This window comes from Mesocricetus auratus, unplaced genomic scaffold, assembly GCF_017639785.1.
Source record: "Mesocricetus auratus isolate SY011 unplaced genomic scaffold, BCM_Maur_2.0 Super-Scaffold_100040, whole genome shotgun sequence".
In the NCBI taxonomy this organism is placed as follows: domain Eukaryota; kingdom Metazoa; phylum Chordata; class Mammalia; order Rodentia; family Cricetidae; genus Mesocricetus; species Mesocricetus auratus.
The window spans coordinates 734,584-748,641 of NW_024429217.1; the positions used below are offsets into that span (position 1 = coordinate 734,584).

General features: G+C 37.3%; 1 pseudogene; it reads right to left on the reverse strand.

The window, feature by feature from the left end:
- Positions 1-7,273: 7,273 nt before the first annotated feature.
- Positions 7,274-12,042, reverse strand: LOC101832040 (annotated as a pseudogene).
- Between the last annotated feature and the right edge of the window lie 2,016 nt (positions 12,043-14,058).

Genomic DNA, 14,058 nt, shown 5'->3' on the forward strand with positions numbered 1-14,058 from the left:
CCAATGTGACTTAATTTATCAAATAAATCAAGATGCAATGATAGTAATACATTATATAACATAAGACATCCTGTTTATAAATTTATAACAACAATTATTATTGCCATTCATATATACACTGGAGGGAAAATATTTCATTCTTTATCATTTTTATACAGAAGTATATAGAACATAGTGTTAAAATAGTTTATTTGTTTTGTAGTATATCTACATTGTTTATTTTAGTATTCATAGAATAATACCAACAACATAAATAAAACTATTATCATAGTAACAACTTTTGTCTCATGACTGTCCAAACGTACAAACAAATGAAACAAAAATAATCTGTTTACAAATGAACACTATGACACAGCAAGCAAAATGTTAAATAAGCTACACTAAGCTATCACATTCAATTTCCTGGCTCCCATAAGTTTGTAATAACATCATAATGTAAAATTTATTTAATCAAACTTCACATGTCCCTATATCTATAAGTCTCAATATTTTAAAATCCAAAGTACAAAATCTCTTCTGAAATTCATGTTATCTTTCACTTGTAACAATCCCCTATAAAATCAAAATCACAGTACAGATAACATACTTCAAACTTAGCAAACAATAGCATTCTAAAACATAGGGAAACAAACGTATTGAAGAAATGCTGGACCAAAGAAAGACTGAAAAACACTGGTTAGGCTCCAAAATGTGTATCTCCATGTCTTGTGTCAAAACGTTCTTCAGAACTCCACCTTCTTCCAAGGTTTGTTGGCTGCAGCATACTTCCTTCTCTTTAGCTATTTCCAACTCCTGCAAGCATCTTTGCTCATCAGGAAACCTATGGCTCAGGCATCCCAAACATCTTGGTTTCTCCAAGACAGTCAGGATTCAACTTCACATGTACCCACATGGCCTCACTAGACCTCTATTCAAGGACACCCCTGACACAAAGATGGACTCAGTGTCTTTCCGTAGTCACTGAGGCAAATTCTGCCACTCACTTCTATGTTTAAAGCCAGAACTATCTGGTCAAAGATGCCAAGTTCTTCTGCTCACTGGGGCTGGAAATGACCACCTCACTCAATTACATCTTTGCCACCTTTCTGTTTTCCATGGTTCCCTTTATTGGCTCACTTTGGCTGTGCTGAATCTTGCTGTGGAGATCACACTGGACATGAATTTAGAGATCTGCCATCCTCTGCTTCTGTGTGTTTGGGTTAAAAGGAGGCTCACACATATTAGCTCTAAGCTTTTCTTAATTCCTATTTACAAGACTGAAGCTTAACTGAGTGGGATTTTGCCCTAAGAACAATACTCCCTTTATTCCATTACTAAATCTGAATATCTCCTTGAAAACACAATTTAGCTCCATTCCACATGCTAATGACACTTTTCTCTAAATCTGTAGATTTTTAAAATTATGTCTTGCTCTTCTTTTTTCTTTTCATTATAAATATTACTAAGAATGAATAATAGTAACCACATGACAGAGACTATACAAGGCTTTTTGGGATTTCCTTTGCTAAAGCAATTAATCCAAATCTCTTCACTGTAGAAAGTGGTAATAACAAGCCACTTTCTTCATAAAAATAACAAAAAGTCAGTCTCTAGGTCACATACTAAATTATTCTCTTTTGAAACCTCTTGAGCCTGGCCCTAACCATGCAAGTAATCGTAAGAACCACTGTCTTAGATACTTTTACTGGTATTTCTTATTAAGCCTCACTAAAGTATCCAACTGCGCTTTTAATCCAAATTCCCAAAGTGTTCCATATTTTTCTCCAAACAAAACCATGCTAACGTTAATCACAACAGTAACAGAGTCCCTGGAATCATCTTCTGTCTTAGTTGGGGTTCAAATTTCTCTGCAAAAAATAACATGATAATGGCAACTCATACAAAACAAAACTTTAATGCTGTTGGCTGACATTTTCAAATGTTCAGCCTATTATCATCATGGCAAGAAGCATGGCAGCATGTAGTCAGATATGGTGCTGAAGAAGGGGCTGAGAGTTCTACATCTTGATCCACAGGCACCAGGAAGTGGACTGAATCCTATACTGGGTGTAGCTGGAGGATATGATATCTCAGTGCCTACCCTTACATTGACATATTTCCTCCAGTCATACCACACCTATTCAAACAATAACACAGCTGCTAATAGTGCCACTCTGTATGGACGAAGCATTCAAAAACATTAGTCTAATGGGGCCAAATATATTCAAACAAGTACACTCAGATAAAAATTAACAGAGAAATTCTAGAGCTAAGTGAAATTAGAAACAAAACTGACCTAAGTTATTTTAAAAAGAAACATTTCAGTCAAACTCTAAAGAAGATAACTTCATTTCTATACATCATGATACATTCTCCAAAATTGATCACATATTTGGAGACAAAGCAATCCTTAACCAGACACAGGAAATTTAGTGTAGCACACTGCATCCTACCAGACTACCACAGATAAAAGCTGCATATAAACAACAAAGAGAAGAACAGAAAGCTTATAAACTCTTGGAAAATAAACAACTCTCTACTGAATGGAAAAAAGTGCACCAAGACAGATACTAAGAGAAAAAAAAACTAAATACATTTTAAATGTTTGGGACACAAAAAGGCTGTTATTACAGGCAAGCTTATAGCATTATGTCTACATAAAAACATTGAAGAGATATCATAGTAACAACTTAAAAGCACACCTTATTGATCTGAAACAAAAAGAAAATCACATTCAAATGAGAAGATGGTAAGAAATAATCATGGCAATAAGAGAATCTGACAAATCCAATAGTGCTACTACAAATACATAGACAATAGTTATTTTTTATTTAAGAAGTTACAAATAAAACTTTTCACACACCTTTTGTTACTTTCCTACAGTTACTATTGCTCTGATGAGACACTATGACTAAAGAAACTTGGGAAGGAAAGGGTTCATTTATTTTACACTTCCATAGAACTGCTTAACATTGAGGGAATTCAGGACAAGAACTCAAACAGGGCAGAAATCTGGAGGCAAGAGCTTATGCTGAAACCATAAAGCGGCTGACTTACTATATTGCTATTCATGGCTTTTTCATTCTGCTTCTTCTACAGCCCAGGACCACCAGTCCAGAGTTGACACCACCCACGATGAGCTGGGTCCTCATCTAATAATCACTAACTATGAAAATATCTTAGTGCTGTATCCTATTGTGGCATTTTTTTCAATTGACTTTCCCTCTTTTCAGACACCTCTATCTTGTGTCAAGTTAACATAAGACTAGCTATCACAGTTAAAAATCAGAAAAAAATGCTATCTAATTTTATTTCAATGAGAAGTACTACTCATATTTAATATAAAAACAACTATTAAATTACAGATCATTATTTCAAGGCCAGTCTGGTCTACAGGGCTAGTTCCAGGACAGCCAAGGATACACAAAGAAACCCTGTCTCAATACCCCTTCTTCTAAAGCTTCATACCATTAGAAGTAAGAATACATGCTGATAACAGAAACATATGATTGATTTCTGAGCAATGGTGTTTCTACACAGCATGGAATACTTTTATTGTACTGAGTTTAAGATTTAGAATCGAATGCCTATTTATAGAGTAAAATTATGTGCCTAAAATAAATATTATTCCTAACATATGAGATTTGTAGGACAATATGTGAAACTACTTTTATAACCTGTTTGTTTTTATTTAAATTAGAAACAAGCTTGTTTGTTAATCCTAGCTCCCTTGCACTCCCCACCTCCGTCTTCCCCAACCCTCTCAACCCCCCCAACAAATCCCAACCCCAATCTCCATGGAGGGTGTGGCTCTTCATGGTGGATCTCCAAAGTTGGTCCTATCTTCCTGGGACAGGAGCTAGGCCCTCCCCCATGTGTCCAGCTGAGAGCATCCTTCTGTGTAGTATGGTCTCCTAAAGTCCATTTAGATGCCAGTGATAAATACTGATCTATTGTCCAAGGCTCCAAAGAATGCTGAGACCTACTCACTGAAAGCCATGTTCAGGGAGTCTGGATCAGTTCCATGCTGGCCTCTCAGCTATCAGTCTGAGGTCCATGAGCTACCACTTTTTCAGGTCAGCTATTTATGTGGGTTTCACCAGCCCTGTTTTGACCCCATTTCTCATCACACCTCCCTCTCTGCATCTGGTTTCCAGGAGTTCAGTTCAGTGTTTAGCTATGGCTGTCTGCTTCTGCTTCCATCAGCAACTGGATGGAGCCTCTAGGATGGCATATAGGTAGTCATCAGTCACATTATCGGGGAAGGGAATTTAAGGTAGCCTCTCCACTATTGGTTAGATTGTCAGTTGGTATTATCCATGTAGATCTCTGGAAATCTCACTAGGGCCATATCTGTCCTCAAAACTATAGAGACATCTCTCACCCTGCTCTCCTCTATTCTTAGCCCAACTCAGCCTTATTGCTCCCCCATGTCCTCCCTGCTCCTCCTCTTTGAACCCTCTCTCCCAGCTCCCTCTCCCCTCCCCTCCATGCTCCATTTCCCCTCAGGAGATCCTGTCATTTTCCCCTTCTCTGGAATACCATGCATATTTCTCTTAGAGTCCTCCCTGTTTCCCAGACTCTCTGGCAGTAGGATCGTAGGCTGACACTCCCCTGTTCCATGTCTAAAATCAATATATGAGTGAGTACATACCGTGTTTATCTTTTTGTGACTGGGTTACCTCACTTAGGATGGTTTCTTCTAGTGTCATTCATGTGCTTGCAAATTTCAGTTTTCCATTGCTTTTTTCCTCTGAATAGTATTCGATTGTATAAACGTACATATTTTCTCTATCCACCCTTCAGTTGAGAGGCATCTTGTTTTCTTCCAGGTTCTGGCTATTAAAAATAATGCTGCTATGAACATAGTGAAACAGATGTCCTTGTTGTATGAATGTGCATCTTTTGAGTGTATGCCTAAGAGTGGAATTGCTAGATCTTGTGGTAGACTGATTCCTATTTTCCTAAGGAATCTACATATTGATTTCCAAGGTGCATGTATGAGTTTGCACTCCCACCAGCAGTGGAGGAATGTTCTACCCTATCTATATCCTCTCCAGCATAAATTGTCATTGGTGTTTTTGATTTTAGCTATTCTGACAGGAGTAAGATGGTATCTCAGATTTGTTTTGATTTATGCTTTCCGGATAGCTAAGGATGTTGGATGTTGAGGACTTTCTCAAATGTCTTTCTGTCATTTTAGACTCCTCTATTGAGAATTCTCTATTTAGATTTGTAGTCCACTTTTAAATTGGGACCTTTGGTGTTTTGGAGACTTGTTTCTTGAGTTCTTTGTAAATTTTGGAGATCAGCCCTCTGTCAGATGTGGGATTAGTAAATATCTTTTCCCATTCTGTGGGTTGCCATTTTTTCTTGTTGACTGTGTCCTTTGCCTTACAGAAGCTTCTTAATTTAAGGAGGTCCCATATATTAATTGTCAATCTCAGTGTCTGTGCTTCTGGTGTTATGTCCAGGAATCAGTCTCCTGCACCAATTCATTCAAGGGTATCTACCACTCTCTCTTCTAAGGGATTCAGTGTGGCTAGATTTATATTGAGGTCTTTGATCCATTTGGATTTAAGTTTTATGCATGGCAATAGACACGGATCTATCTGCAGTCTTCTACATGCCAATATCCAGTTATTCCAGCACCATTTGTTGAAGATGCTTTCTTTTTTCCATTGTATAACTTTAGCTTCTTTGCCAAAAATCAAGTATTCATTGGTATGTGGGTTAATATCAGGGTGTTCAATTTGATTCCATTGGTCTACCTGTCTATTTTTGTGTCAATGCCAAGCTGATTTCAGGACTATAGCTCTATAACAGAACTTGAAGTCAGGGATGGTGATGCCTTCAAAAATTCCTTTATTGTTCAGGGTAGTTTTGCCTATCCTGGGTCTTTTGTTATTCCATATGAAGTTGATTATTTTTCTTTCAAGGTCTGTGAAGAATTGTGATGACATTTTGTTAGGAATTGCGTTGAATCTGTAGATTGTTTTTGGCAAAATGAACAATTACATACTCAGGCCTCTATCTTATTAAAAGGCATGGTCACATCCAGGAACATGTGAGCAAACCACAGAAGGTTCTTATTGTTCATATCCCCTTATTTCTCATACATATTTCTTCCTTTATCATGTAATAAAATATTGTGGCAAAATATGGCTATATTTCAAGCCTCATAAATTTAGTTTACTACAAAGATCCAGTCTTCCCTAATGTTTTAAAAATGGTCAGGTATAATTTATTCAAAATATTTTAGTAAAAAATTTAATCTAGCCTCCACAAATGCAGTGTCAGTGAGGAAGCCTCAGATATCTCTGGGGCCTTGTTTAGTAGATCAATGTTCACCATGGTTTACAAATGAATTTTGGGAGCCCATTCTACATGGAGGGATACTCACTCTGCCTGGACACATGGGGAAGGGCCTAGGTCTCGCCCTGGATGAAATGACAGACTCTGGAGATCCCCCAAAGAGGGCCTCACCTCCCTGGGGAATGATGTGGGGGTTGGGCCAGGGGCTTGGGGAGACTTGTGGAGCGACAAAGGAGGAGGCATGGGAGAGGGAGCTGAGATTGACATATGAAGCATGCATGTTTCTAACTTAAATAAAAAAAGATTAAGAAAAAAATTATGAGAGCTAATCTTAAGGAAAATGGTTTTGCTATAACTATGTTGATTAGAATACATTGTTAAGATTTTAATATATATTTCATAATTCTGTGATTTTGCTGTCTATGTTTTAATTATATCTACCTCCTCCATATGCCTCTACAATTTCTTAAATACTCCTACCAAATGATGTCACTCTACCAACTTAAAATATCCCAGGCATTTTCACATGTGATACTTGAGTATCATTACCTGTCATCCGGAAAAGGATCAGACCCTGGAACATGCTATGTTAGAAGGAGTATTTGAAACTATAGCCTTTGTTCATATACATTGCATAACTCCAAAGTTAATGAAATAAAACACAGCTCCGATTGATGTAATGCAGTATTGCCAGAATTTCACTGTCTTACTATGATTAAAGAGGTAATAGATGGTTTTGAAAACATTGAATTTCATTACATTTAACGTTATTTAGTTACACCAGTTTCATAGGTTAGTATCTAGCAAGTATCTAGCAAGTAAGGTAGTTGTAAGTAATAGACATCAGAAATCAGAACGTATGGGTATTTTTCACCCTATGGTAGAAATATGAACAGATTATAATTCTAAGGTCTCCTAATCATATGCTAAGATAAAAGCTAGTTTTAAAAGGTGATTACAGCTTTGTTTAAATATACTGTCACAAAATCTCACCACTTATTTTCCTCAAGGCTTCCTTAATGTCTTCATTCCTCAGACTATAGATAAAGGGGTTTAGCATCTGAGGTACCACAGTGTACAACACTGAAGTGACTGCTGTCTTCCTGGGAAAGTCAGTCATTGCATAGCTGATGTAGATACCAAACACTGTGCCATAAAACAGAAAAACAACTGACAAGTGAGAGCCACATTTGGAAAGGACTTTATAACTACCTCTCATTGAATGTTTTTTTCAAAATTGAGGAGACAATTTTTACATAAGATAAAATAATGCCCCTAAATGGAACACCACCACATATGCAAACTGCGAAGTATATCATTATGTCATTGATGAGTGTGTCAGAACAGAGCAGCTTGATGACATGAGCAAATTCACAGAAGAAGTGGGGAATCTTTTGATCTGTGCAGAAGGATAGCCTCAACAACAGCAGACTATAGATTAGGGAATCCACTATACTCACAAACAAGGATAGCAAAATCAGAAGAATGCAGATGCTTGGATTCATGATGACTGTGTATCTAAGTGGATGGCAGGTGGCTGCATAGTGATCATAAGCCATTGCTGTGAGAATAGAGTTTTCCATTACACCAAGGAAATCAACAAATAACAACTGTACAAGACAATTCATGTAACTCATGTCTTTGTTCTGGCTCTGGATGTTTACCAGCATCTTGGGAACTGTGGTGGTGCTGAGGCCGATATCAGTGAAGGATATGCTAGAGAGGAAGAAATACATGGGGGTATGGAGGTGAGAGTCAAAACTGACAGCCATGATAATGAACACATTTCCAAGCACTGTGACCAGGTACACACATAGAAAGTGTACAAAGAGGATGAACTGCAGTTCTGGATCATCTGTCAATCCCAGAAGAAAGAATTCTGCAGCAGATGTTTGATTTCTGTATTTGGTGTTGCTGATTAGTATGAATAAATATGGCTATATTATTATCAAATTAATGTATCCAAAGATTCAGCAATGCTCCCATCACCTAATATTGTGTTATATACACATAATAAACCACCAGGAAATTTACAGGTAATAATCTCCACAGATTGGGGGTAAAAAAATCCACACTTCTTCATGCTCTCTCATATGTTACTCATACAGTTATGATATGGACAATCTCATTTTAGGAATTTCACTCATGCTAGGTTTCTTGTTAATCCCATAATTGATCCCTCTACCAAAGTATCTCTTTCTTTACTCTAATTCTCTGTCATTCCCCAAACTCCACCTTCCTGATCCCTTATTCTTCTCCTCTTTTCTATTTTCCTCACTATTCTCCTTCTACTCTCCCCCTTACCCCAAGTTTCCAATTTACTCAGGAAATCTTGTCTATTTCCCCTTCTCTGGAGGGGTCCATGTTTGTATCTCTTAGGTCCTCCTTGTTTTATGGCTTCTATGGAATTTGGACTGTAAGCAATCCACAAGGAAGACCTCAAAGATGACTGTAAGCAATACTTGAGAGGGTACATTATTTGCCCTTTCTCTATAATCAGACTGAGCCTTCATCCCGTGATTTATGGAAGCAGATGCAGAGATCCACACCTAAGTGATGAGGGAAGCCCTTCTGTGTATATGTTAATAAAGCACTGTTGGCCAATAGGGAAGCAAGATAGGTGGGACTAGCAGTCAAGGCAGATTAAGGTAAAGAGAGGCACAGTGAGTCATGATGTAGGACATCAGAGGAGAAAGGGGTCCAGACCCTTCTCTGGTAAGAGACTATCATGTGGCAATACTTAGATTAGCAATTATGTGTTAATAATTAAGTGAGAGCTAGCTGATAATAAATCAAAGCAAATGGCCAAATCTTCTTTATTAATATATTGTCCTGTGTGTTATTTGGGGGGGCTAAATCAGCGATGGGGATGGGACCCAGGCAGGAATCCCACAACAAATGGCGGTGTCTGGCAAGAAGACTACACTTTACAACTAAACATTGGGTCAAAATCCTGGAGTCTGATTGTAGAGAGGGAGGAGTGATAACATGAGCAAAAGGATTTAGACCATGTTGGGGAAACTCATAGAAACAGCTGAACCAGCAAGTGGGAGGACATTGATGCAAGCTGACAGCTGGGGAACCTGCGTAAAACTAAACTAGGCTCCCTGACATTTGGAGCGTTGAACCAGTAATTATCTCTATATTATGAACTGGCTTTTTGGAGGCCATTCCCTATGGAAGGATACCTTGCTCAGCCTCGATATGGGATGTGGGGGGAGTTATTGGTCTTGCCCCAAATGATGTGACAGACTTTGATGATTCTTCATGCTAGGACTCACCTCCTCTTAACAGGGGATGGTGGTAGGGTGAGAGATGGTGGGTGGAATGGGAGTATGGTTAGGAGAGGCAACTGGGATTGGTATGTAAAGTAAGATTCTTTTAAAAAGAAAAGAAAGAAGATCTCATTTTAGTGTATTTTAAACCCAAGGCAAAAGTAAGCCTACCTCTCTGTTTATATGATACTTCTCTTTTTAATTTACCTGAGTAAAAATATCATCCTCCACTGACTCAGTTCTGTTTTTACACTCTGTCCCACCTTCCTACCTTAGCACATGTTTTCAGTAACACAATGTTTTATTATCATCTCCCCCATTAAATTTGCAGAATTATGATAATGAAATTTCAAATAGACACTTTATTTTTGGGAATCAAAATGTGCCTTAATGTAAGGAGGGTGGGGAATGACAGGGAAAGGACATGAATAAAAACGTGTGGGGGTTATACTAAACTGATATCTTATGTAAATATATGGCATTGTCAGGGAACAAATTTGATCAGGATAAAAATGCTAGGAGTCATTGCATGTGCCATTAATCACAGTACTTGTGAAGTAGAGACAGGCAGCTCTCTGACTTCACGGCCTGACTGACATATAGAGTTCAGGATGACCAGAGATACAGAGAGAAATCCTGTCCTGAAAAGCAACAAAACAAACAAACAAAAAAAAAACAAAACAAAAAATACTCAACTACTCCAGCAAACCAATCAACCAATCAACCAACCAAGTTCCACAAATATAAGCAAATCCAAAAACCAACCAAACAAACAGAAACATAATTAAATCAGCCTCATTATCAGTAAGGTTTATTTCCGAACACTATTAGATTTGCTTATTGATCAATAGAAAAAATTCAAACAGGAGGAAAATTTGAAAGGAAAAATGGACAAGATAATATCAAAGATTTGCACAGAATACATGAACACATAAAAAAAGAAGAATTGGATATTGCAACTTGGATCCCCTCATTATGGAAAGATTAAAGTGATCACTTAGAAAAAATTATGATTTCGTAATTATTCACTGAGTATTACCCAAAACAGTGAATATTCTTGCTTTGAAAATTCTTAATCACTGGATGAAGGCTCCAGGATTGTTACAGACATCAAGTTCATTATCAGGAATGGGCATTAAAGGTGGTCTCTCCACTATTGCTTATCTTGCCAGTTGGTATCATTCCTTTAGATCACTAGAGTTCTCACTGGTGGCAGATCTCTCTTCTAACCTATGATCTAGTGACTGATGGAAGCAGAGGATAACACCCACAGTAAAACACTGAACTGAAACCAAGGAACCCAGTGACAAAGAGAGAGGAACGATGAGCAAATGGCCAAATAATGGGCTGGCAAAACCAGCAGAGACAGCTGATCTTAATAGAGGAGAGCTCTTGGACCCCAGACCAACAGCTGGGAGGCCAGCATGGGACTTATCCAGACCCCTGAATGTGAGAATCAGTGAGGAGGCCTGGGCAACCTATGGGTCCCTGGGCAGTAGATCAGTGTTTATCCCTGGCATACAAACAGACTTCGTGTGTCCATAACACAAAGAGGGATGCTATCTCAGCCTGGACTCTTAGGGGAGTGCCTGAACCCTGCCCTGAGTGAAATGACAGACTCTAGATATCCCCTATGTGGAAGGAAGTGATGATAGGGTGGGAGGCTGGGGGGGATGGTGTGGGTGTGTGGGATGAGGGGAGTGAGAGGGAACTGAGATTGACATGTGAAACAAGCTACTTAAAATTAAAATAATAAAATAAAAAAGAAAATTCTTAATCACATGAAATCTTACAGTCTTCTAGAATTTAATCATGAAAAATAAACACGGTTATTTTCTTTTGGGGTTTCCCTGCTACTATAATACCATGTGGTATTTTCATGTCCCAGGATGAAAGATGTAGAGATGTAAGATTTCATTACCTGCAAGTTTTATGGGCAGTGAACATAATGGGTTCATTTTTTTATCATGGGAACACTGATGGTGAGTAAGTAGGTACAAACAACAGTGTTGCATGCTACAAGTACAATAAGTTAATAATGAAATGTTTTTTTTATTTTGGTTTTTACGAGACAGGGTTTCTCTGTATTGTTTTGGAGGCTGTCGGTCCAGCCCGGCCTCGAACTCACAGAGATCTGCCTGCCTCTGCCTCCCTAGTGCTGGGATTAAAGGCGTGCGCCACCACTGCCCGGCTGAAATGAATTTGATTTGAGTGAATTCCAACACTGAAATCCTAAAGAAGCTTAAATTATTGTATTTTCTGAAAAGGTTTTAAGTATTTATCAAGCCTACAGAAGCAACTGATGTTTATTATTGGGTACTATGTTTGACAATCAACAGCTTACTTTTACTTCTCTTCTTTTTCGGAGGTGTTTCTCTATAAGAGACTTGGCTGTGTTGGAACTTGCTCTGTAGACAGGCTGGCCATAAATTCTCAGAGACCTGCTGTCTCTGTGTCCAAGTTTTGCCACCATCCCTGGAATAGCTATCTTATTTGCTATTCATTTTCAGTTCTATTTCATTAGTTTGAATCACAGTAAAGTATCCAAATTATTTTGTTACTTTAAAATTTCTCCAATTAGCTTTCTATTTCCATCTTTTATATTCATCCTTCATTGTGTGATTAAATACAGGTAAGGAAACCATATGTAAGGAAAACATAATTGTAAAACAAATGACAAAAATTATGTTGTATCCCAACTGGAAGAACAGTAACATCAGGGCAAAATGTTTAAGCAGAATTTTGACAGGTACATTTTTTTATGAAAAAACAGGTATCCAATTTTAAAATTTTCTGCATGTTAATTCTTGAAAATTGAGATGATAATTAGTAATTATTTCAACATTTATGTATTTATTATGATTTAAATTACTTTTTATTTTATGATGAGAAGTTAAGATCAGGTCTCTACATTTATTGGTGTGTGCCTGAACAATTTCTATATTGTTCTGATAGTTTACAGGTTGAAATGATAACATTTCATTCTGATTAGAGATTTTTTTGATGTGAGGAAAATAGCAAACAAATGTGAAAATGACCTTCCTCTTTCCCTTACAAATGTATGCAAATAACCATAGAAAGTTTTGACTCACTAGAAATTAAAACAGGAAATACTGATACTCATGTGTTTTTAGAAAAAAAGTCAGTATTGTATAATTTCACAAAGGTACCAAAGAACATGGGACAATGCTAACAGTTAGTAAGACCCTATGGGGAACTTCATATTGTTTACCTTCTTCTTCATTCATTTTCCTCACAGGTTCACATACAAGAAATTAGAAAACACCAATATACTGGATTACCTTGCTATCATCATCGTGGAAGAGACAGTAGTCAAATAATGTGGCATTGGCTGCTCACAGAATATCTATTTTCAGGAAGGGTAGCATCTTTTGTGAGATTCTGAGTTCTTTATCAAAAAGAAAAGCTCTTAGAACATACAAAAATGCAATTTATTGCTGGGGCAAGCCTCATGTATCATGATGTAAAATAAGATTACAGCTACTATGTCCTAAGGGACTCACTATATAGAGCATCTCATTAGACCAACTTTAGTATTGTGTTGAGAATCATAGAGATGTACAAATCCATGAAGACCAATTCTCTAGAAGGTATGACAACCTCTGGTGAATTCTTTATACATGAATACAAGTTAACCATCCACTTTAAACAGCCTGTTTTTCCTTACTTAGTTGTCACTTTGCTTATGTACACATGTGTGCTTCTGTTCACTAACCCGATTGCACCCTTTTATTTTGGTTTGAGTAATGTCCTCTTCATCACCTAGTCCTGTTGTGAGACTTAGAGATATAAGGATATCCTAAAATTATTTTTACTTAACATTGTATTTTAATTTTGAGAATTTTATAGATGAGTAATTTAATTACAGCATTTCCATCCCTCCAAATTCTAATGTGTTGCACACCACAACCACTAAATATATGGTCTCCCCCACTTTTTAAAAATTGTGATACATAAAATATATTAAAAATATAAATAAGATACATTTTATGTAGTTAGAAATCTCTGTTGTGTAAATAATCATGACAATGTAGCATAAAGGGAAACTGTATATTTTCTAAGCCCACATCTTTACTCTACATTTATTTAAATACATTATTATCAAGCTATGTATGTATACTAAATTTTGAGTGCAACTGATCCATGTGATTCAAAGTACAAATTAAAAAATATGGAAATTTACTGAGAGAGAGAGAGAGAGATCCAAGAAAACATATGTTTTCTTCCCACTATTTCAATCAATTTTTATTTGTTTCTTTAATTAATTAGTTTATTTTACACTGAAAAACAGCCAACCATGCTTCTTCCCCTTGAGCTGTGTTGCTCGACCTCTCCTCCATTCCCCTCTCAATTCACCCTACATCCTTATTCCCCAAGATAAAAGTAGGCCTCCCATGGGCATCAACCATGCATGGCATAATAAGCTACCTTAAGCCTAAAAACCTCTCCCTGTATTCAGCCTGTGCAA